The 22,295-nt window shown below is 44.3% G+C and overlaps 1 long non-coding RNA gene across 1 annotated transcript in view; it reads left to right on the forward strand.

Annotated features, from left to right (window-relative positions):
- Window positions 1-22,295, forward strand: part of LOC141139108 (uncharacterized) — a 65,462-nt gene that overhangs the window by 28,190 nt on the left and 14,977 nt on the right. The window contains exon 3 of the long non-coding RNA XR_012243715.1: window positions 5,752-5,891. This is a non-coding gene — a long non-coding RNA (uncharacterized lncRNA). The remainder of the gene's footprint in view (window positions 1-5,751; window positions 5,892-22,295) is intronic.

The raw sequence follows: 22,295 nt of genomic DNA on the forward strand, positions 1-22,295 counted from the left end.
ATGCATAGCAGTCATAGTACTGCCGAGTCAATGTAATCACAGGCAACCAGCGCAGGTTAATAGTCAGACAATTAGCACTAGCAGGTTAAACCTACCTTAGACACATGTACGGCAAAAGCTCCAAACCATAACCAAGCATTAATACACAGTAAGGCCAGCCTGCAAGGCCAGGCCCTGCATTAAATAGGAAAGGCTCAGCACCACCTGTTATCAGCCTAAGCATTAGCAATACTGCAGACTAAGGATGAGCTCCGGCGTGTTCACACAGCCCACGTGCAGAGCCCGCAAGGAAGTCGGCAGTGCGCTGTGCTAATCACAAGCAGTGAGACATTTCCCGATCTCTGCAGCAGCGCATCAGGACAATGTCTCACTGCCTGTGATTAGCGCAGCGCAGTGCCGACTTCCTGGCGGGCTCTGCACATGTGCTGTGCGAACACGTCGGAGCTTATCCTTACTGCAGACACAACCTGTGAAGCACTAGTAAGAGTGGCAATATGGACAGCCAGTAAGATTCACATGTGTGATATATGCTTTCAGTGGTGCAAGCTAACAGCATACCTGCAGACAATAAGTCAAGCCTGTAGGGCCAGGCCTTGCTGAGTTAATATAAAGGCTTCAGCACAGCACAGCACACCTGTTATCAGCATTAGCAGTATTGCAGAAACAAACCACAACCTGTGAGGTAATAGTAAACAGACTGAACTATGGACAAGCCAGAAAATTTGCATGTGTGACATATGCTTGCAGCAGTAACTGAATACTATGGATTTGTGCACCATGTGGTGCCTTACCACCGGTAAGCTTCATGGCCAAACTGGAAGTTCAATGAATGTCCATTCCTAGTAAAATAAAATGACATATGCTCCCAATGATAGATGCCAAAAGGTCACACTGAGTATAAATAAAATTGAATTGACCAGACCCAAAGCAAAAGTGCAAAAATGAGTGCATCAAACTATATGATGAACAAAATATATTGTGCATCAAACATATGAATGTAGGTACATGTGTAACAAAAAATACAACAAAATATTATAAAGGGGAACGGTCAGCAGATAAATCAGTAAAGTGGGCAGTTTGTTCACCAAAAAAACAGAAAGCCTCACATAGCGTAAATCCTTAACATTTATTGAGATTATAAAAGAGACAAATGGACACTTACAAAATCGATGGATAATACTAAGCAAGATAAGCATAAAAAGATGAGCCGGCCGGCTTCCAAACAGCCGGTAACTTCCGGGACTGGACGTACAGCGGTGACATCAGAACATAGCTCCTCCTCCCTCACAGCACATCACTTTTGGATTATCATCCTAATTGTACTTTTTTTATGTCTTATTTTGTCCACTTATTTTTGCAATATGGATTGACTTTTGGTTTATCTATTTTTATCTAGTCACAGGACACTTTCCAATCACTTTTTTTTTTTTATCTCCTTTATTATATTTTATTTGTATTTTTTGTTACACATGTACCTACATTCATATGTTTGATGCACAATATATTTTGTTCATCATATAGTTTGATGCACTAATTTTTGCACTTTTGCTTTGGGTCTGGTCAATTCAATTTTATTTATACTCAGTGTGACCTTTTGGCATCTATCATTGGGAGCATATGTTATTTTATTTTACTATTCCCATTATTTAGCGCGACTTTTTACGCTGTAATTCTGTTTAGTGTCCTATAACACTTTTTAGTTGCAGCTTATCACATTGTACTTTCTATAGCGCAGTATTCTTTTATACATATTTATCCTCTTCCTGACAACCCTGGCCAGTGGTTGTCGGGGTCTCCTGGTGGGGGCTTATCGGAATGTGGAAGCCCCCCTTTAAGAAGGGGGCCCCCAGATCCCTGCCCCCCATGTGAATGGGTAGCAGGTACATCGTACCCATTCACCTCAAAAAGCAGAAATGTAAAAAAAAAATTAAAAAACAAAAGCCAGTTTTTGACAAGTCCTTTTATTAATAAAATAGCTCTATACCATCTTCTCCTGCCGCCGTCTTCTCCCACTGCCGTCTCTCCTTGTGTCGTCTTCTCCCGCCGCCGCCATCCCTTCCGATGCTGTCCTTCTCCCCGAGCTGTCTTCGTGTGCTATCTTCTCTGTTCTTTCTTGCCGCCAGTTACCCGCTATAAAAAAAAGCTGCTCTTCTTCTGTTGCTGTCTTCCTCCGTTGTGTTGTCACTCGCTGTGTGGTATCTTTCATCATGGATTCCAATGGATTTTTTTTAAGCATATGATTAAAGCCAGAGGCTCTAATTGGCTTCAAAAAAGGGTGGGCTCTGGGTGTAGAGCCGGCGGCGGGAGACGACGGCACTGGGAGAAATGGCGGCAGGGGAAATGGCAGCGGGAGAAGACGGCTCAGAGCTATTTTATTAATAAAGGACTTGTCAAAAACCGGCTTTTGTTTTTTTTACATTTCACTGCTTTTTGAGGTGAATGGGTAGGGGTACGATGTACCCGATAACCATTCACATAGGGGGGCTGGGATCCTGGTGCCCCCTTCTTAAAGGGGGGCTTCCAGATTTCGATAAGCTCCCCGCCCGCAGACCCCCACAACCACCGGACAAGGTTTGTGGGGATGTGGCCCTTGTCCCCATCAACATGGGGACAAGGTGCTTTAGGGGGGACCTTAAAGCACCCTCCCCATGTTGAGGGAATGTGGCCTGGTACGGTTCAGGAGGGGGGGCATTCTCTTGTCCCCCCCTCTTTTCCTGCGGCCTGCCAGGTTGCATGCTCGGATAAGGGTCTGATAAGGATTTTGGGGGAGGACCCCTACGCCATTTTTTTTAAATTTTGGCGTGGAGTTCCCCTTAATATCCATACCAGACTCAAAGGACCAGGTATGGACTGGTGGAGGGAACCTACGCCATTTTTTTATTTGATTTTCACTCTATATTGCCGGGAACCGGCAATTCATTACAGCTGTGAGCAATTTATATGACAATTTTTCCTTTATAAATGTCATTTTGCTGTGGTACAGTAATAAACATGGGTAAGGTGCGCTACTATACATGCATACTATAGACACCCCCCAGGCACGATATTCAAAGGAATTTTTAATTTTTATTGTTTCACTTTAAGCATTATTAAAATCACTGCTCCTAAAAAAACGGCTGGTTTAAAAATAATTTCTAATTAATACATGTCCCCTGGGGCAGGACCCAGGTCCTCAGGTCCCCATACACTTTTTATGGCAAAGAACTTGCATATAAGCCTTCAGTGAGAACTTTTGATTTTTCAGGTTCGAGCCCCACTATTCCCACATATGTGATCTGACACTGCTTTCCATTTGCATTAGCGCTCAGTTTCTGAGAGTTGAAGTCTTAATTGGCCCTAACTGGGTGCTATTTTTTGGGACTGCAATTGAAAACTCAGCAACTTATTGAAAATATTGAAAACATTTATAGAAAGATCATTTCAAACAAAGAAAATACAATTTGAAAGAGACTCAATAACAGGACATACAAATAGGGAAAAAAAAACTAATTTTAAGTCACTTCAAATGAAGAAGACTCCTTTGACTTTACTGAACACAGACTCTAAAGGATTGTTTTTCTATCTCAGATAGATCACAAAAGAAAAAAAAATCACCTAGAACAATAAATGCAACATGTGACAGACCTAGCCGGGACAGAGGCTGTTGGAGAGGACTGAATGCAAGCCTGTTGCCTTTTGATTATGGGCCCTAGCATTTGGGGGAATGGTGCTCTCTGTGAGCTGTATGCCTGGGGACCCTGGGGTTGGTGTTACTTTGGATTCAGCTCCATGTCCCCCCAAAACACACAGACTCTGGGAACCCTTTATATGCCATATTAGAATGATAAGACTGAATTATACTGTTGGGACACATCCTGTGAGGAGATGCTGGTGTCATCCACTCCAACTACCTGTGTTTATGTTAATTGAATGAGCTGATCACATTGTCCTCTATACAATGTAGGAGACGGGACGACTCCTATTGGAGCTGCTGCTATTGTGAGAAGGTGTCCTGTGATAATTAACTCAGTCTGGGCAAAAGGTCATGTCTCAATCACCTAGGCTGTATAAAGGATTAGTTAATTAGCTCATGTTAATTAGGTTAATTAGGTTACAGTTGTATTGTTAGAGGAGGTTCCAACGGCATATAAAGGGTTCCCAGAGTCTGTGTGTTTTGGGGGGACATGGAGCTGAATTAAAAGTAACACCAACCCCAGGGTCCCCAGGCATACAGCTCACAGAGAGCACCATTCCCCCAAATGCTAGGGCCCATAATCCAAAGGCAACAGGCTTGCATTCAGTCCTCTCCAACAGCCTCTGTCCCGGCTAGGTCTGTCACACAACACAAGGTAGTCAAACATTCTCTAATGCCGTGTACACGCGGTCGGACTTTTTGACAGCAAAGGTCCGACGAAACGAATTTGCCGGACAATTCCATCGTGTGTGGGCTCCATCGGACCTTTGCTGTCGAAAAATCAGACAGACTTTAGATTTAAAACATGTTTCAAATCTTTCCGATGGACTCAAGTCCGGTCGAAAAATTTGTTCATCTGTATGCTAGTCCGACGGATGAAAATTGACGCTAGGGCAGCTATTGGCTACTGGCTATGAACTTTCTTATTCTAGTCCGGTCGTACGTCATCACGTTCGAATCTGTCAGACTTTGGTGTGATCATGTGTAGACAAGTCAGATTCGACGGAAGTCCGTCGAAAGTCCGTCGTAAAGTCCGTCGTAAAGTCCATCGAAAAAGTCCGACGGGATTCAGTCCGTTTGAAAAAATCGACGGGATTCAGTCCGTCGAAAGTCCGATCGTGTGTACGCGGCATAACTCACAGGCACATACAAAAACTACAAATACCACCACATTGTGTCTCTGAGCCACTGGTGATAGTAGTTCCTCAATTTTGGTTGAACTTCGGGTTGGCCCTCTTTCTCATTACAGAGAACACACAGTACAGTGTTTGCATCACTGACCTTAGCAAATGCACCTTTTAATATAAATTTCCAGACCCCTTATTTGATCCCAATGAAAGAACGAAATTTAACTCAGAAGAAAAAAATCTATTTAGAAAAAAAATTCAGAAAAACTTAACAAAAGGTCTTCACATTTTGCTCCAGCAATAAATGTGACAACTTTTCAATAATGTGCCTCTAATTAATAACAAAGACTGTTTATTAGAGTTGAGGTCAGGGTTCTGTAGTTTCTCCTTATGTCTTTATGGAATGTGCATTGTATACAGGGGTACAGTCATGCTCTAAATAAAAAGGGCCTTCCCCAAACTGTTACCACAAGGTAGGAAGTGCACAATTATGTCTTTGTATGCTCTTGAAACCAACCGAATTTTGGCCATATAGTTTAGCTCAGTCTGAAGTTTCAGTCAGAGAAAGCAAGCAGCATCTGCTGTGCTGTCTTGTTAGCTAACCCATAGTGCTCTTGGAATCCTTTGCCATATAACTATCATATACAAAACAGCAGTTTAAAAATATATATATGTTTAAAAATAACTAAAATACAGTTGGACCTAAACCAGGGGTCTGAAACTGGTGACAATCCAGTTGTTGCGGAACTACAAGTCCCATCATGCCCCTGCCTGAGGGAGTCATACTTGTAACTGTCAGCCTTCAATGTCTCATGGGACTTGTAGTTTCACAACAGCTGGAGGGCCACCAGTTTGAGACCCCTGCGCTTAAACCATTATAGCTTTCCTTTCAATAGAGGAATTGATAAAAATGTGCACCTACTCAGTCTTTGTTATTAACTGTAATTACAGGAGAAGATGGGACGGAATCTATTGATTGCTCTGTGCTTGTGGAGTTGCATCCTAATTGTGAACTGCACATTCAGTGATATAGCAGTCAAAAAAGTTACAGACTACATTATGAAAGAAATCATCGATGAAATTTGGACAGAGTAAGCATTGTTTCCTTATTGTATCAAGTGAAAAATCAGTCCATCTCTCCAGAATGTGTTTCCTCTGGTTTGCTTCTTCTTCACCATAGATTGGGTATTTAGACCTGGGTGAGTTGACTAGGTATATGGCACTTAAGGTGTATACAACGTTAACACCCTCTGCTAGGCCTGTGATGGTTTAATCTCTGCTCAGACCTCAGATGTTGACTGTGAGCTGCAAATATAAGGTTTGCAGCTCCTCCATCCAAGTCTCAGTAAATGTCACTTTGTGAACGGTTGTGGCGTTTCTAGTCACTAACAGGTCATTGCAGCAGACACCACCTGAGGGGATGGAGGAGGAGGCTCTCAACCTCTGATCAGAAACTATATTTTCATAGTTGCCAACATTGTAAAAAAAATTTTAGGGGCACTTTTTTGGCAGTAGGTGGCGTTGCATTATAATTAGGGGGCAGGGTATGCATCTGTAAGTCTGGCCTAGGGGAAACGGTAAAATGCAACGCACTTCGTGCCAAAAATGGGCGTGGTTTATGTGAAATAGTGGGCATGGCTTAAATGGGCATGGCTCAAAGGGGTGGGGTTAGAGTCTGAGATGAATGAGGGATGGAGAGGGAAAGGGGGAAAGGGGCCCCAGATCCTACACCACAATAGAAATATGTGTATTCCAGAGTTTAACAATCAGCAGATAAAGATACTCCAAACACCTAGTGTTAGCACTTCAATCATCCCGGCACCATGGTTGTTGTAGTGTCAGGATGATTGAAGCGCATTATTTCTATTATTACATTGTAATATAAAATGAAATCATTCAACTCCCCATAATGCAGAATCAGTGGGAGCCCTGAGCATGTCACCTGCCACATCGCCTGCCACCAGCAGAGTCCGTCCTTACATCAGGTGCCCCCATCAGTGGAGTCTTCCTCACATCTGTGTCCCCAGCAGCGGAGTCCTCCTTACATCTGTGTCCCCATCAGCGGAGCCCCTCCTTACATCTGTGTCCCCATCAGCGGAGCCCCTCCTTACATCTGTGTCCCCATCAGTCCTTCTTACATCTGGTGTCCCCATCAGTCCTTCTTACATCTGTGTCCCCATCAGTCCTCCTTACATCTGTATCCGCATCAGTCCTTCTTACATCTGTGTCTCCATCAGTCCTCCTCATATCTGGTGTCCCCATCAGTCCTCCTTACATCTGGTGTCCCCATTAGTCCTCCTGACATCTGTGTCCCCATCAGTCCTTCTTACATCTGGTGTCCCCATCAGTCCTCCTTACATCTGGTGTCCCTATTAGTCCTCCTGACATCTGTGTCCCCATCAGTCCTCCTTAAATCTGGTGTCCCCATCAGTCCTCCCTTCATCTGGTGTTCCCATCAGTCCTCCCTTCATCTGGTGTCCCCATCAGTCCTCCCTTCATCTGGTGTCCCCATCAGTCCTCCTTACATCTGTATCCGCATCAGTCCTTCTTACATCTGTGTCTCCATCAGTCCTCCTCATATCTGGTGTCCCCATCAGTCCTCCTTACATCTGGTGTCCCCATCAGTCCTTCTTACATCTGGTGTCCCCATCAGTCCTCCTTACATCTGGTGTCCCTATTAGTCCTCCTGACATCTGTGTCCCCATCAGTCCTCCTTAAATCTGGCGTCCCCATCAGTCCTCCCTTCATCTGATGTCCCCATCAGTCCTCCCTTCATCTGGTGTCCCCATCAGTCCTCCCTTCATCTGGTGTCCCCATCAGTCCTCCCTTCATCTGGTGTCCCCATCAGTCCTCCTTACATCTGGTGTCCCTATTAGTCCTCCTGACATCTGTGTCCCCATCAGTCCTCCTTAAATCTGGTGTCCCCATCAGTCCTCCCTTCATCTGGTGTCCCCATCAGTCCTCCCTTCATCTGGTGTCCCCATCAGTCCTTCCTTCATCTGGTGTCCCCATCAGTCCTCCCTTCATCTGATGTCCCCATCAGTCCTCCTTACATCTGGTGTCCCCATCAGTCCTTCTTACATCTGGTGTCCCCATCAGTCCTCCTTACATCTGGTGTCCTCATCAGTCCTCCTTACATCTGGTGTCCTCATCAGTCCTCCTTACATCTGGTGTCCCCATCAGTCCTCCTTACATCTGGTGTCCTCATCAGTCCTCCTTACATCTGGTGTCCTCATCAGTCCTCCTTACATCTGGTGTCCCCATCAGTCCTCTTTACATGCCGTGGTGTCCCCATCAGCGTAGTCCTCCTCACATCAGCGTCCGTCCCCAGCAGCGGAGCCGCCCTCACATCAATGTCCCCATACAAATAAATAATAATGAAAATGCCATAAATCTATCCCCTATTTTGTAGATGCTATAACTTTTGCGCAAACCAATCAATATACGCTTGTTGCGATTTTTTTACCAAAAATATGTAGCAGAATACATATTGACCTAAACTGAGGAAGAAATTTGTTTTTCACATTTTCTTTTTTAGATATTTATTTTTTTTAGTAAAAAAAAATTGTTGCTTTTTTTTGTTTATAGCACACAAAAAAAAAAGACGCAGAGGTGATCAAATACCACCAAATTAAAGCTTTACTTGTGGGGGAAAAAAAAGGACATCAATTTTGTTTGGGTATAGTTTCGCATGACCGCACAATTGTCAGTTGAAGCAACGCAGTGCCGTATCACAAAAAATGGTCTGGTCAGGAAGGGGGCAAATCCTTCCAGTCTTTAAGTGGTTAATACAGATACTGGAAACAGGTCATTTTTATAGTTAGTGACCTGCTGCGTGTTCAGTTACTCTTTTGTTGTTGACAGATTCCCTTGAGGATCAATTAGAGTCAGTAGGAATGATGCTGTTTGTGTGCATGCACCCACTAGTGCATCATTATGACAGACGAGATACAGCCTAAGATAAAGGAGTGAGCAATAGCTGGAGCTGGGAGGAGGGAGGAGAGAGGAGGGGGCAGGATAGACACAGTGAGAGCAGACAGATGATCTATTCTGTATTTGGTTGCTCTTTCCACTGCTCTAATCAATGCTGTTTAGAGTAAACTTGTCAGCTACATCAAACAGTCCAACTAGTAGCAAAGATTTTTTGTAGTTTTTCAAACAAAAATCATGTCCCAGATCCAATGGATCACCTAAGCCTACAGGTACTTCTTACCCTGAAGATGTCATTGCCTCCCTTCTTCATGCTGGCCACGTCTGTCGTGTCCCCTTCAGCGGCATCTAGTGCATTCCCGGGTTTCTCCATGTGTTCAGTGGAGAGGGGAGGGTCCTCCCCTCTCCACTGAACACAAGAGGAGCAGTCCTCATGGCAGCAGCGGTGGCCATCTTCTTGTAGCCCGCTGGTGTTCTGACGAGAAGTGTCCCCCTATCGGATAGTGTCAGGAGGACAAGGAGATGCCGAAAGTCTCTGAAGTTGACCAGCTGACCATCAGCTGTACACGGCGCTTGGGCACTTAATAGTGAACGCTTTGTAAAATTGCCCCTCACGGGCTCGGTTCACTCGCCACGCTTCGGGCACGGCCTCGCTGCGCTCGGCATCTTTATATTCTAATTATATGTCCACTTGGATAGTGGGGCATGAACCTGGACTCAGGGCAGAATAAGTACGCAGACGCCATGTAGAGCTGACGATCAGCTGTTGAACTTCAGAGACTTTCGGTGTCTTGTTTGTCCTCCGTACTGCGCCTGCGAAGTACAGGGTGGACACTATCCGATGGGGGACAGTATTCGACAAGACACCGGCTGTTTTTGCTAAAACATTCCCGATTTTCCCGGGACAAAACAGCAAAATCCCGGGAATTTAATCGGGACGAGCTCCGATCGAGACTGTTGGCAAGTATGTATTTTGCATTAAGGTGGGCAGTAGAGCAAGGGTTCATGTCAATGGACATTCTTATCATTTGCTGCATTTTCCATTCAAATGCATGCTGCTGAGTTTGACAAGCAAAGATTGCTCTTGACTTGCTTTGCATGCAGTTCCTGCATAGGGCATGCAACATCCAAAGAAAACCAATGCATAGCATGTCAAATGCAGCCTCTTTGCTGCTATATGTACTGCTCCCTTGTAGTCAATAGGATCCAGCTGTGTTTCACATCAAATACATGACAATCTTTGTCAACAAGAGCCTAGAGATTGTTATTATTATTATTATACAGGGTTTATATAGCGCCAACAGTTTACGCAGCGCTTTACGATATAAGATTGTTGGGATGTTGGTTGGCCCAAAACAGGACAGTGTGGAAAGCCAAAACTTGATTTTTAATTTTAGAGTTGGAAAGGCCTTTTTTCGTTTTGTTTTGCACTCTGTGTCTTGTAGGCACAACAGATGAAATATCTTTAAAGAGAACAGAATTCTCATCTTAGAGACTTGTCACGGAAGCAGGTGTCCTCATTGAAAGACTTCCTCTCCCTTCTTGCTCTGCTGACAATTTTTTTTATTACAACCTGTTTGTTCTACTAACCAGTTTATGGGTCACCAGAACAAATAGAGGGTAAATCTCCCTAGCAGTAAAAAAAAAAAAAATCTACATTAGAACACAGACCAAGTACTATAATGTAAAGGTACAGATAGTACAAGATCAATATCTATAAAATAGTGTATTTTTTGTACATCCTTGAAACTGTATTATACTCGAAACAAACAAAAAATGTATATTGCAGCTTACCAATCCTTAAATTAGTTTTCTTATTTTAGGCTTTTTCCCTCTGTTTTCACCTGGATATCTGGCCAGTAACACCCCTCCTGTATTAGGCTCCATGCACACTGGACTTAAAAAAACAGAAAATTTATTATCAAATACCGTAATTTTCCTTTCCTGATGAACTCCATGGCAACCTACGTGTGGGGTTAACCCCGCTTCCTCTCCAATGCTATAGGACCACACTCCCATAAATTTGAGCTCACCAGTAGAGACTGCTTTCCGTAACTAGCCAACTCTTGACCGATGGGTGGGACTCCCTCTGCCATGGAGTCCATCAGGAAAGGAAAATTATGGTAATTATTTAATAATACATTTTCTGTTTTCCTGACAGACTTCATGGCAGCCTACGTGTGGGAAATAACTAGCCAGACCACACGGGTGGGTATGCTGATCAAAAGAAATTGAATTTGGCCCGTCACCCGACAGGATTCTTAAACCAAAGTTCACAGAAGATAGAGAAGCAGGCTCTATGCAGTAATGTGACATAAAAATATTAATGTAGGCCCATGAGGCCGCTTTGCAGATGACGTCTGGAGCCACATGTCAGGCTGCTGCCCACGAAGGTGCTATGCCCCTGGTGGAATGTGCCATCACCACCTCTGGAGAAGCCAAGCCCTTAGCCCTATAAGCCTGCTGGGTGGACTGGACGATCCAGGCCGCAATCGTTCCGGCCGAAGCTTGCTTCCCTTTGTTACTGCTGGAGTGCAGGATAAACAGGTAGTCGGAGCGTCTAAAGGAGGAAGTAACTTGCAGGTATTCCCTCAGTATTTCGCCTACATCCAGAGGGTGAATTTCGGTGGACCCCAGGGCCCTGAATGTAGGTAGGACAATTTTTTGGTTCTCATGGAACATTGAAGTGACTTTCGGGTTTGAGCTGAGCATAGGGATGAGGACCACCCGGTCCGGGAAGAAGGTCAGGAATGGTTCTTTGTGACCCAAGTCCCAATCTCAGAAACACTTTTGGCTGAAGTGATGGCTACTAGGAAAGTGACTCTTGCAGAAAGGTCTTTGATATAGGAGGGCCACCACAGCCAGAAGAACTTTCGAGAAATCTCGGGGGTGAGGTTGTCAGCCCGAAAGGGAGACAGGTGAACTGTAGATGTTCTTGCCCAACTTGAAACAGGAGGTATTTGCGGAATTCCTCTGCCACAGGCACGTGGAAGTAAGCATCTTTTCAGTCGATTGAGATTATCCAATCGCCTGGCTGCATGGCTTGTTGGATGGTAGACAAAGTCTCCATTTTGAATATTTCATATTTTATAAACTTGTTTAGGTAAGTTAGATCTGTCACTGGACGCCACAAACCATTTTTCTTCTGCACTAAGAAGAGAGGGGAGTATACCCCCTGGAACTCTCCGCCCTTTGGGACAGGCATCACAGCCTCCTGTACTATCAGCGAATCCACGTAGGAAAGTAACGCCTGCTTCTTTTCTTTTGACCGTGGTAGCAGGGTGGAAATAAATCTGGGGGTAGGAGTATTGGTGAAGGACCATGTGTGGCCTGTGGAGACAGTCTGGATGGTCCTGTAGTCCGAGATTGAGGCCACCCAGACGTGCCGGAAGAGAAGCAGACGTGCCCCCACTGGGCCCATTTGGGTGGGCCCAATCTCAAAACGACTTAGCTGGCTCTCGTCCACTGGCTCTTAGCGGGCTTCTGGAAGGATGCCCGCCCTCTGCTCCAATTCCTTCTGAAGTCTCGGCCGGGTCTATAAGAGCGTGCTTCCCTTGAACGCTCGGTACTATGTCTTCTGCACTGGGGCATCTTCTGAGCGAACAGACGCCTATCCTGAGGCAGGAAGCCCGACTTCTCACCCGTGGCCCGGGCTATAGCGCTGTCCAGCCTGTTGCCGAATAACGAGGACCCCTCAAAGGGAATCCTACACCAGGCTTGTATGGATGCTGGATCGGCGAGCCAGGGGCGCAGCCACAAGGCCCGCTTAGCCGTGACAGAGGACAGCATAGTCTGGGCCGACAGGCGAATAAGGTCGATTGAAGCCTCCCCAGGAAGGCCACTGCCAGGTTCAGCTCCTGGATTGCCAACCCCCTGGCCAGTTCTTCTGAGACTCCTCTGAGCACGGAGTCTACGTTCTCAGTCCAGGCCTCCATGGCTTTGCACATGGCCTCAAGGGCCAAAGTGGATTTGCAAGCCATACCGGCTAACCTGTAAATCCTCTTCAGGTCTTGGTCTATTCTTCTCTCAAGCCCATCTTTGAAGGATACCACGTCTTCCAAGGGAAGAGTGACATGCTTGGCCAGTCGCATCAGAGCTGCGTCTACGAGGGGATTGTTTTCCAAATATTTCACTTCCTCAGCCTTAAAGGGGTATAACCTGGAGGTTTTACTTGACATAGAGGTCTTCCTATCTACCTTGCTCCATTCCTCATCAATAATATCCTTTAATTCAGAAAGGAGTGGAAAATTGGAACGTTCCTTCCCCAGATGCTTAAAGAAATTCTTCTGCTTAGCCAGGGGAGTGGAAGCCTCTTTGACCGCTTTAATTAGTGGGGAAACCAGGGTGAAGTTGAATCCTCCGACAAATTCATCATCCACCATCTCACTGTCTGAGGAATCGGGGGGGAATCATAAGGCTGGGATTGGCCTGGATCCTCCTGGGCCTCATCAGCCAGGGAGCCATATAGAGTGGTGGACTGGCTGGTTGTATCCCAATCCTTTAAGGATTGCTGCACCATACGCTTAACAAGAGACTCCATCTGACAGGCTATTTAAATCCCCTGCCTGGATGACATCACTGTCGAGTCCCCCGTTCGCGCCTGTGATACGTTGAATTGTCGGCAGGCGCCTCGGCCTTCCGCCGAGCCATGCATGCGCTAACCAAGCCTAGGAATCACCCGAGGCCTCACGCATTCGCTGAAGCCTGCCACGGCTGTGACCCAGAAAAATGACGGTGCCTTGGAACTCAGAAAGGTTCCAGGCACCAAGAGAGAGCCAGGGGAAGGGAGGACTAGGGGAAAGGGGAAGTCTGGACACATAAATAACATAAGCACTGCCATGGAGAAAAAACTGAAGACTCCCGACCTTGCCAGTCGTGATGAACGTCTCCTCCTGGGTATATGCAGGCTGCCCCCTACCACTGGGGCATACATGCCTGAGGCCACTCACCCGCTTGTGGCTGGGCCCTGGGCTCTCTACACCGCTTCATTGGTATGCCTGACATCGGCCTGCCCGGGGCTCATTCATCTAGTTTGGACGCGAGGAAACGTAAGAGCACATCTTATAGGTCCAAAGAGGAGGACAATAAAGGAACGCAGTCTCTTTTGTACAAAGTTTAGACAAGTTTAGGAGAGTTTTACGTTTTTTCTGCCTCTAAACATTAAACTCAAAATATGCCTGTAATCGTCCTAATGTGCATGGACACATAGGATAACATTGAGCTGCTTCTACAGGCAGAACACAAAACTCCTGTAGAAGCAACGTTTTTTATGCCAGTGTGCATGGAGCCTAATGCCGCGTACACATGAGCGGAATGCCCATCAGAAAAAGTCCGATGGGAGCTTTTCATCGTATTTTCCGACCGTGTGTATGCCCCATCGGACTTTTTCTGTCGAAAATGTTCTAAATTTTTTTTGTTTGTTTTTGAGTTTATTACCTTTTTAAGGTATAGCTATTTTGGTTATACTTCTCCTATGGATCACAAGAGTGCAGATCAGCCCGTTGTTGGCTGATGTCACGGAGCTGGTGCAGAATCTAAATATATCCGGAATGCCTGGTGGCAGCTGGCTCAGCCTCTCAGAATTCAGCAGAGAGGCGGGGCCAGCCCCTTCCAGTCCTTCCAAAGCTCAGCGCTCCAGTGAGTGCTAGAGGGGAAAAGCAGAGAGCCGCTGACTGCTCACAAAATGCTGAGAACTGAGAAATCAGCAGTCTTTGATCACTCTGTTCTTGGTGCAGAGCCAACGGGGTATCGGATCGATGCTGCATCCACCAAGGCGAGTATATATATATTTTCTAATTCCCAAACTTCTCTTTTAAAAATGATTTATACAGAGCCATAAAAAAGTATTCATACTCCTTGACATTTTCCACATTTTGTCATGTCACAACCAATAACATAAATGGATTTTATTGGGGTTTTATGTGATAGACCACCACAAAGTGACACATAATTGTGAAGTAGAAGGAAAATGAAAAATACTTTTCCATATTTTTTAGAAATAAATATCTGAAAAGTGTGGTGTGCATTTGCAGTCAGCCCCCTTTACTCTGTTACCCCTAACTAAAATCTAGTGGAACCAATTGCCTTCAGAAGTCACCTAATTAGTGTAGCGGTACCCCCATGGGGGCTGCTGAATTTTGCTCATTTGCCTTTTGCTCTCTCTCAAACAACAGTCCATGCTTTACTCACAGAAGGTTGTTTTCCAGTCTTCTTCCTCCTCTTTGCTCCTACTTCCTCCTGGTTGCTGTCCGGCACATCCCAGCATGGGATGTCCGGCCTTCCTCCCCACTACATGCTGACTTCTGTTCCAGGGGCCCAACAGCGACCTTCCTGGAATCGCCTCTGGCTATCTGGCTCCAGGATCTATGAACTCCCGGGCCACAGCCTCCGCACTCCTCCTGAAGTTCCTCCTGATAGCTCCTCCATCCTTCCTCTCCGCATGGCACGTTCCCCTCCCCAGCAGGGGAACGCCCAACACACACCAGCTCCTCCATGCTGTACTTCTGACTCCCAGAATCCCCAGGACATGTGACCCCTCCCCTATTTATGAGAGACCTCCCTGGTGATCTCTTAAATCAACCATTGGTCAGTTCTCTCACATGGGGTTTCCTGCCACTCAGATCTCAGCCCATCCTCTACTTCCAGCAGAATCCACTGTCCATCAGAGGAGACATCCCTGAGTCCAAGTGTAGGCGGTCACATCCCCCCCCCTCTATCTTGACACTCCCAACCCTGAATCCACAACCAGACCCAGAAAAAAAGACATGGCCCTGGTTAAATTTACCTATCACTACTGCCTACTCTATCAAAAAACACCACTAAGCACTTACCTAAAAGTATAGGGCGCTACATTAGTAAATAGAGTTCACCTGTGTGTAATTTAACCCTTTCGTGCCTAAGCCTATTTCTGACATTTGTTGCTTACAAGTTAAAATCTGTATTTTTTGCTAGAAAATTACTTAGAACCCCCAAGCATTATATATATATTTTTTAGCAGAGACCTTAGAGAATAAAATGGCAATCATTGCAATTTTTTTATGTCACAGCAGCAGTCTTTCTAACACAATTTTTTGGAAAAAAAAGACACTTTCATGAATTAAAAAAAAAAAAACAGTAAAGTTAGCCCAATTTTTTTGTATAATGTGAAAGATGATGTTACGCCAAGTAAATAGATAGCTAACATGTCATGCTTTGAAATTGCGCACACTCGTGGAACGGCGACAAACTACGGTAACTAAAAATCTCCATGGCGACATTTTTTTAAAAATATAACGGTTACCAGGTTAAAGTTACAGAGGAGGTCTTTTGCTAGAATTATTGCTCTCACTCTGATGATCGCGGCGATACCTCACATGTGTGATTTAAACACTGTTTACAATTGCGGGCGCGACTTACATATGCGTTTTATTTGCAGTGATATTTATTTATTTTAACATTGTCCCTTTAAAAAAATAAATAAATCTCATCACTTTTATTGCTGTCACAAGGAATGTAAACATCCCTTGTGACAGTAATAGATGGTGACAGGTACTCTTTATGGAGGGATCAGGGGTCTAAAAGACCCCAAATCCCTCCTTTGCCCTTAAAAGTATTCAGATCGGCAAAATTGGCGAGTCTAACTACTGTTATTTTTTTTAAATCAGCCGCATTGGAAGGGATTTTACATTAGAGACCCTATCAAAGCCGAACCTGGCTTTGTTCGGGTCTCAGCCTAGCCGGCAGGCATCACGCAGGTATAGCCCCTTCAAGACATGAACGCATATTTGCGTACGGTCGACGTGAAGGGGTTAATCTCAGTATAAATACAGCTGTTCTGTGAATCCATCAGAGGTTTGTTAGAGAACCTTAGAGAACAAACAGTATCATGAAGGCAAAGCAACACACCAGACAGGTCAGGGATAAAGTTTTGGAGAAATTTAAAGCAGGTTAAGGTTATAGAAAAATATCACAAGCTTTGAACATCTCACGCAGCACTGTTCAATCCATCATCTGAAAATGGAAAGAGTATGGCACAACTGAAAACCTACCAAGACATGTCCGTCCACCTAAAACTGACAGGCCGGGCAGGGAGAGCATTAATCAGAGAAGCAACCAAGAGGCCCATAGTAACTCTGGAGGAGCTGCAGAGATCCACAGCTCAGGTGGGAGAATCTGTCCACAGGACAACTTTTAGTTGTGCACTCCACAAATCTGGTCTTTATGGAAGAGAGGCAAGAAGAAAGCCATTGTTAAAAGAAAGCCATAAGAATTCCTGTTTGCAGTTTGTGAGAAGCCATGTGGGGGACACAGCAAACATGTGGAAGAAGGTGCTCTGGTCAGATGAGACCAACATTTTACTTTTTGGCCTAAAAGCAAAACGCTATGTGTAGAGGAAAACTAACACTGCACATCACCCTGAACACACCATCCCCACGGTGAAACATGGTGGTGGAAGCATCATGTTGTGGGGATGTTTTTCTTCAGCAGGGACAGGAAATTTGGTCAGAGTTTATGGGAAGATGGATGGAGCCAAAGACAGGCCAATCTTATGCCGTGTACACACGACCGGTTTTCCCGTCAGAATAAACTCCGAAGGTTTTTCCGACGGAACACCGACGAAATTCCATTCAAGCGGTCTTGCCTACACATGGTCAATCCAAAGTCCGGCCAAAGTCCGACCGTCCAGAACGTGGTGACGTACAGCATGTACGACAGGACTAGAAAAGGGACGTTCAATAGCCAGTAGCCCATAGCTTACGTATCTTACTTTCTTCAGAGCATGCATTGTTTTTGGTCCGTCGGAGCAGAATTCAGACGAGCGGTTTTCCCCATAGGAACTGGTTCTGGCAGAAAGATTTAGAACATGTTCTATTTCTAGGTTCATCAGAATTTTCGAAAAAAAAAGGTCCGATGAAGCCTACACATGAGCGCTTTATGCGATGAAACGATTCCATTGGACTTTTGCTGTCCGACATTCTGCTCATGTGTACACGGCCTTAGAAAAAAATCCTGTTAGAGTCTGCAAATGACTTGAGACTGGGGCGGAGGTTCACCGTCCACCAGGACAACGACTCTAAACATACAGCCAGAGCTACAATGGAATCAAAGCATATTCATGTGTTAGAGTGGCCCAGTCAATGTACAGACCTAAATCCAATTAAGAATATGTGGCAAGACTTGAAAATTGCTGTTCACAGATGCTCTCCATCCGAGTTTGAGCTATTTTGCAAAGAAGAATGGGCAAAAATGTTACTCTAGATGTGCAAAGCTGGTAGAGACATCCCCAAAAAGACTTGCAGCTGTAATTGCAGAGAAAGGGGGTTCTACAAAGTATTGACTGAGGGGGGCTGAATACAAATGCTTTTCACATATTTATTTGTAAAAAAATTTGAAAACCATTCATCATTTTCCCTCCGCGTCACAATTATGTGCCACTTTGTGTTGGTCTATCACATAAAATCCCAATAAAATACATTTTCGTTTTTGACTGTAACATGACAAAATGTGGAAAATGTCAAGGGGAACGAATACTTTTTCAAAGCACTGTATATCACAGAAATGTAGTGATATACAGTGTTGTGTATAGTGTAATGATGCACAAGGTCACTGGTTACACTAATAATCTCTCCATTCCAAGATTATGATATATAACATAACAAAGCATATTAACAAATGCAAATAGTTGCAGATGTGGATTGATCTCGACACGTTTCACAAATTGCCTCAGGATCTGGAGCAGCTATAGAATATGCATCAGATGGACCAACAGTCTTATCAGCCTAGTAATAAAAGTAAAGCACCCATTGTCTTAACATCAACAAAAGATGCACATGGCCCAGGGAGGGAAGCTATGAATCACTAGGACCCTTATACTAAGGCTGGGTACACATGGGCTGAAATTCAGGTGAAAACAGACGGTTAGGCAGGAACCGGCCAACTTTTAGCCCGTGTATACAGCTCTTCATCCGACAGACCCACGACTGCCTTCTGTCAAACAGGCATGCTGGAGAAACCAGCATCCGGCCATCATTCAATCAACGCTGGCAGCCAATAAGTGTGTTCTGGCAGGGGGGCTTTCCCCCTGTCAGAATACAATACGGGGGAGATTGCCGCACTAACATTGCTTGCGTTAGTACAGCGATCTCACAATTCATTTTCATTCTGTCCGCTGGGTTGTACCCTGCATAAGTGTCCTCAGTCTCAAAGGGACCACTATGGGTACTCTGTACAATGTATGCAAGAGGAGAAATGGGTCAAATTCAACCCACATCTGCAACTATTTTATGAATTGTTATATATCATGATGTATGAATGGAGAGATTATTTGTGTAATCAGTGTCATTGTGCAGTACTTTATCAGCCTCACTACATTTCTATGACAAAGAAATCATTTTAATGGATGTATAATAAATACGCAATTTTATAAATATTGATCTTGTACACCTATATGTGCCTTAACCTCTTGCTTACTGGGCACTGAAACCTCGCTCCTGCCCAGACCAATTTTCAGCTTTCAGCGCTGTCGCACTTTGAATGACAATTGCGCGGTCATGCTGCACTGTACTCAAATGAAATTTTTATCATTTTTTTCACACAAATGGAGCTTTCTTTTGGTGGTATTTAATCACCACTGGAGTTTTTATTTTTTGCTAAACAAACAAAAAAAGAAAAACATTTTTGAAAAAAAACCCCATGTTTAACCACCTCAATACAGGGCACTTAAACCCCCTTCCTGCCCAGACCAATTTTCAGCTTTCGGTGCTCTCACACTTTGAATGACAATTACTCAGTTATGCAACACTGTACCCAAGTGAAATTTGTGTCCTTTTTTTCACACAAATAGAGCTTTCTTTTGGTGGTATTTAATCACTAATGGGTTTTTTATTTTTTGTGCTATAAATAAAAAAAGACCGTAAATTTTGTGAAAAATTGCCTTTTTTGTCATAAAATTTAGCAAATTAGTAATTTTTCTTCATAAATTTTGGCCAAAATTTATACTGCTATATATCTTTGGTAAAAATAATCCAAATTAGTGTAAATTATTTGGTCTTTGTGAAAGTTATAGAGTCTACAAACTATGGTGCCAATCACTGAAAACTGAAAACATCTGATCAGGCCTTCAGTACATCAGGTGAATGTGAAATTTTTTGAGGTACTAACAAGTCAGAAAAGTACAAATACCCCCCAAATTACCCCTTTTTAGAAAGTAGACATTCCAAGGTATTAAGTAAATAGCATGGTGAGTTTTTTTTAAGTTGTAATTTGTTTCCCACAATTCTTTGCAAAAGGAAGATTTTTTTTTTTACAAAATTGTCATATTAACTGGTTATTTCTCTCACAGAGCATATGCATACAACAAATTACACCCCAAAATACATTCTGCTACTCCTCCTGAGTATGGCGATACCACATGTGTGGGACTTTTACACAGCCTGACCACATACAAAGGCCCAACATTGAAGTAGCACCTTCAGGCGTTCAACGAGCATAAATTGCACATCTCATTTCTCAACTACCTATTACACTTTTGAAGGCCCTGGAGCACCAGGACAATGGAATTGCCCACAAAATTACCCCATTTTGGAAAGTAAACACCCCAACGTATAATCTATAAGGCATAATGAGTCTTTTGAACGGTTATTTTTTTTCCAGAAGTTTTTGGAAAAAAAATAAAAAGCATTTTTTTTTTACACAAAGTTGTCCATTTATAAGATATTTCCAACACATAGCAAAAATGACACCCCAAAATACATTCTGCTACTTCTCCTGAGTATGGGAATACCACATGTGTGAGACTTTTACACAGCTTGGCCACATACCGAGACCCAACATTGAAGTAGCACCATCAGGCAATCTAGGAGCATAAATTACATAGATAATTTCCTGGCAACCTATCATTTTTGAAGGCCCTTCATATTTCTAACACATAGCATGTACATACCAAGAATTACAATCCAAAATAAATTCTATTGCGGAAAGGGTAAAAAAAAAGTATTACCTGTGCTTTTAGTAGTGTCCACAGAAGAGAGGAGAGTGTCCACAGAAGAGACAGCCAGCACAGCCCTAATATTGGCCCTGGTACACTGTTACCTGCAGACACTCATTATTGTACCGCTCTCCAGCCCTTCATAAACATACTGCCTCTTGCTACAGCTAATTATTTGCATAGTCCAGGTAGCAGGCAGAGGTGTGGTCTGTTCATGATGGCAGTAAGTCAGCAGCAGGCTGAGGGCCACAATCGGGTAAGACCTGTGCACAGAGGCACAAGGGTAGAGGCTTCGACCCACCCAAATCTCTATGAAGCCTCCGGACTCCAGACCCTAGTCCGGAAATTACAAAACCCAGAGAAAACAAAAAATTGTTTTCTCCATCCAGAAAAACTATTCTGGAGCCCCTCACATATGTGAGACCCCTGTGTACTACAGTAGCAGGGCAACAGATCAGTCCAAGCGGTAGGCAAAAGCTTAGTCCATAAAACAGGCCAGGGTCAGTTGACGTGCAAGCAGTCCAAACGGTGGGCAGAGGCATAGTCACAAAACAGGCCAGGGTCAGTTCATGTGGAAGCAGTCCAAACGGTTGGCAGAGGCATAGTCAAAAAGCAGGCCAGGGTCAGATCACGTAGAAGGCAGTTCAAGTTCGAAGCATTCACCAATGCAAAGGCCAGGTTGGGAAGGACACTGGGGACAATGGAAGCTGGTATCTTTTCAAAATCCTCTTCTGCTGCACATGCAACATCTTTTGTGCCATAGAAAAAGGAGCAAAGGGCGGGACTTTAAATGAGGCACAAGGGGGGCAGGTGCAAAAATCAGGTAGAAAACAGGTTTTATTGTAATCACAATGGTCATATATTCACATGATTTTAAATGTACATAGCTACTATTCTTACTCTATATTTCATCAAAGTATACATTCCAACAAGGACTTATATTTACATTGCATGAACAATTAAATAGCTAAAATCACAAATAGAAGATATCTGACACATTAAAATGTCAAATACACAGGTTGCAAAAAAAAGGGGAACAATGAGTGGAAATGGAACGCTCGTACATGGTTAATGGTGAGGTACGCCTATGGGTAGATGTAAGCTCTACGCGTTTCGGGCCTTTATAGCCACTCTTCAGGAGCAAAAACCATGGGTAACCTAGGAATATGGAAAACAGTCCTATTTAAAAAGAGAAAAATTCTTTGGGAGAGAATGGTGGGTAAATGTAGAATCTGTCACCCACATAGTACACCTAACCCATCAAACTTACACACATATATCTGCGCACAGGCAGCGGGGCCCTGCACGTCAGGTCAGCCAAAGATATCACCTCCCGGAGCTGAGGGAGCCCCCCCCGGGGCGGCACGCCACCAACCCAGGCACCACCCCAGATGGGTCACAGAAAGAAAACATGGTGAGGGTAAGTGAGATAAGGGACAAAAGATGAGTGGGGCAAACGTATAAAAAGTGAGAATGAAGTGAAAGGAGAGGGAAAAGTGAAAACAATGGAAAAGTGATCGGAGGGGCTTGTTATGACGCTGTTGGTGGAGTGGCTTGGTGTGTCTGGCCGTCTCCACCGCTGCGCCTCCCTCGCCCCCAT

Source organism: Aquarana catesbeiana, linkage group LG04, assembly GCF_042186555.1.
Source record: "Aquarana catesbeiana isolate 2022-GZ linkage group LG04, ASM4218655v1, whole genome shotgun sequence".
NCBI lineage: Eukaryota > Metazoa > Chordata > Amphibia > Anura > Ranidae > Aquarana > Aquarana catesbeiana.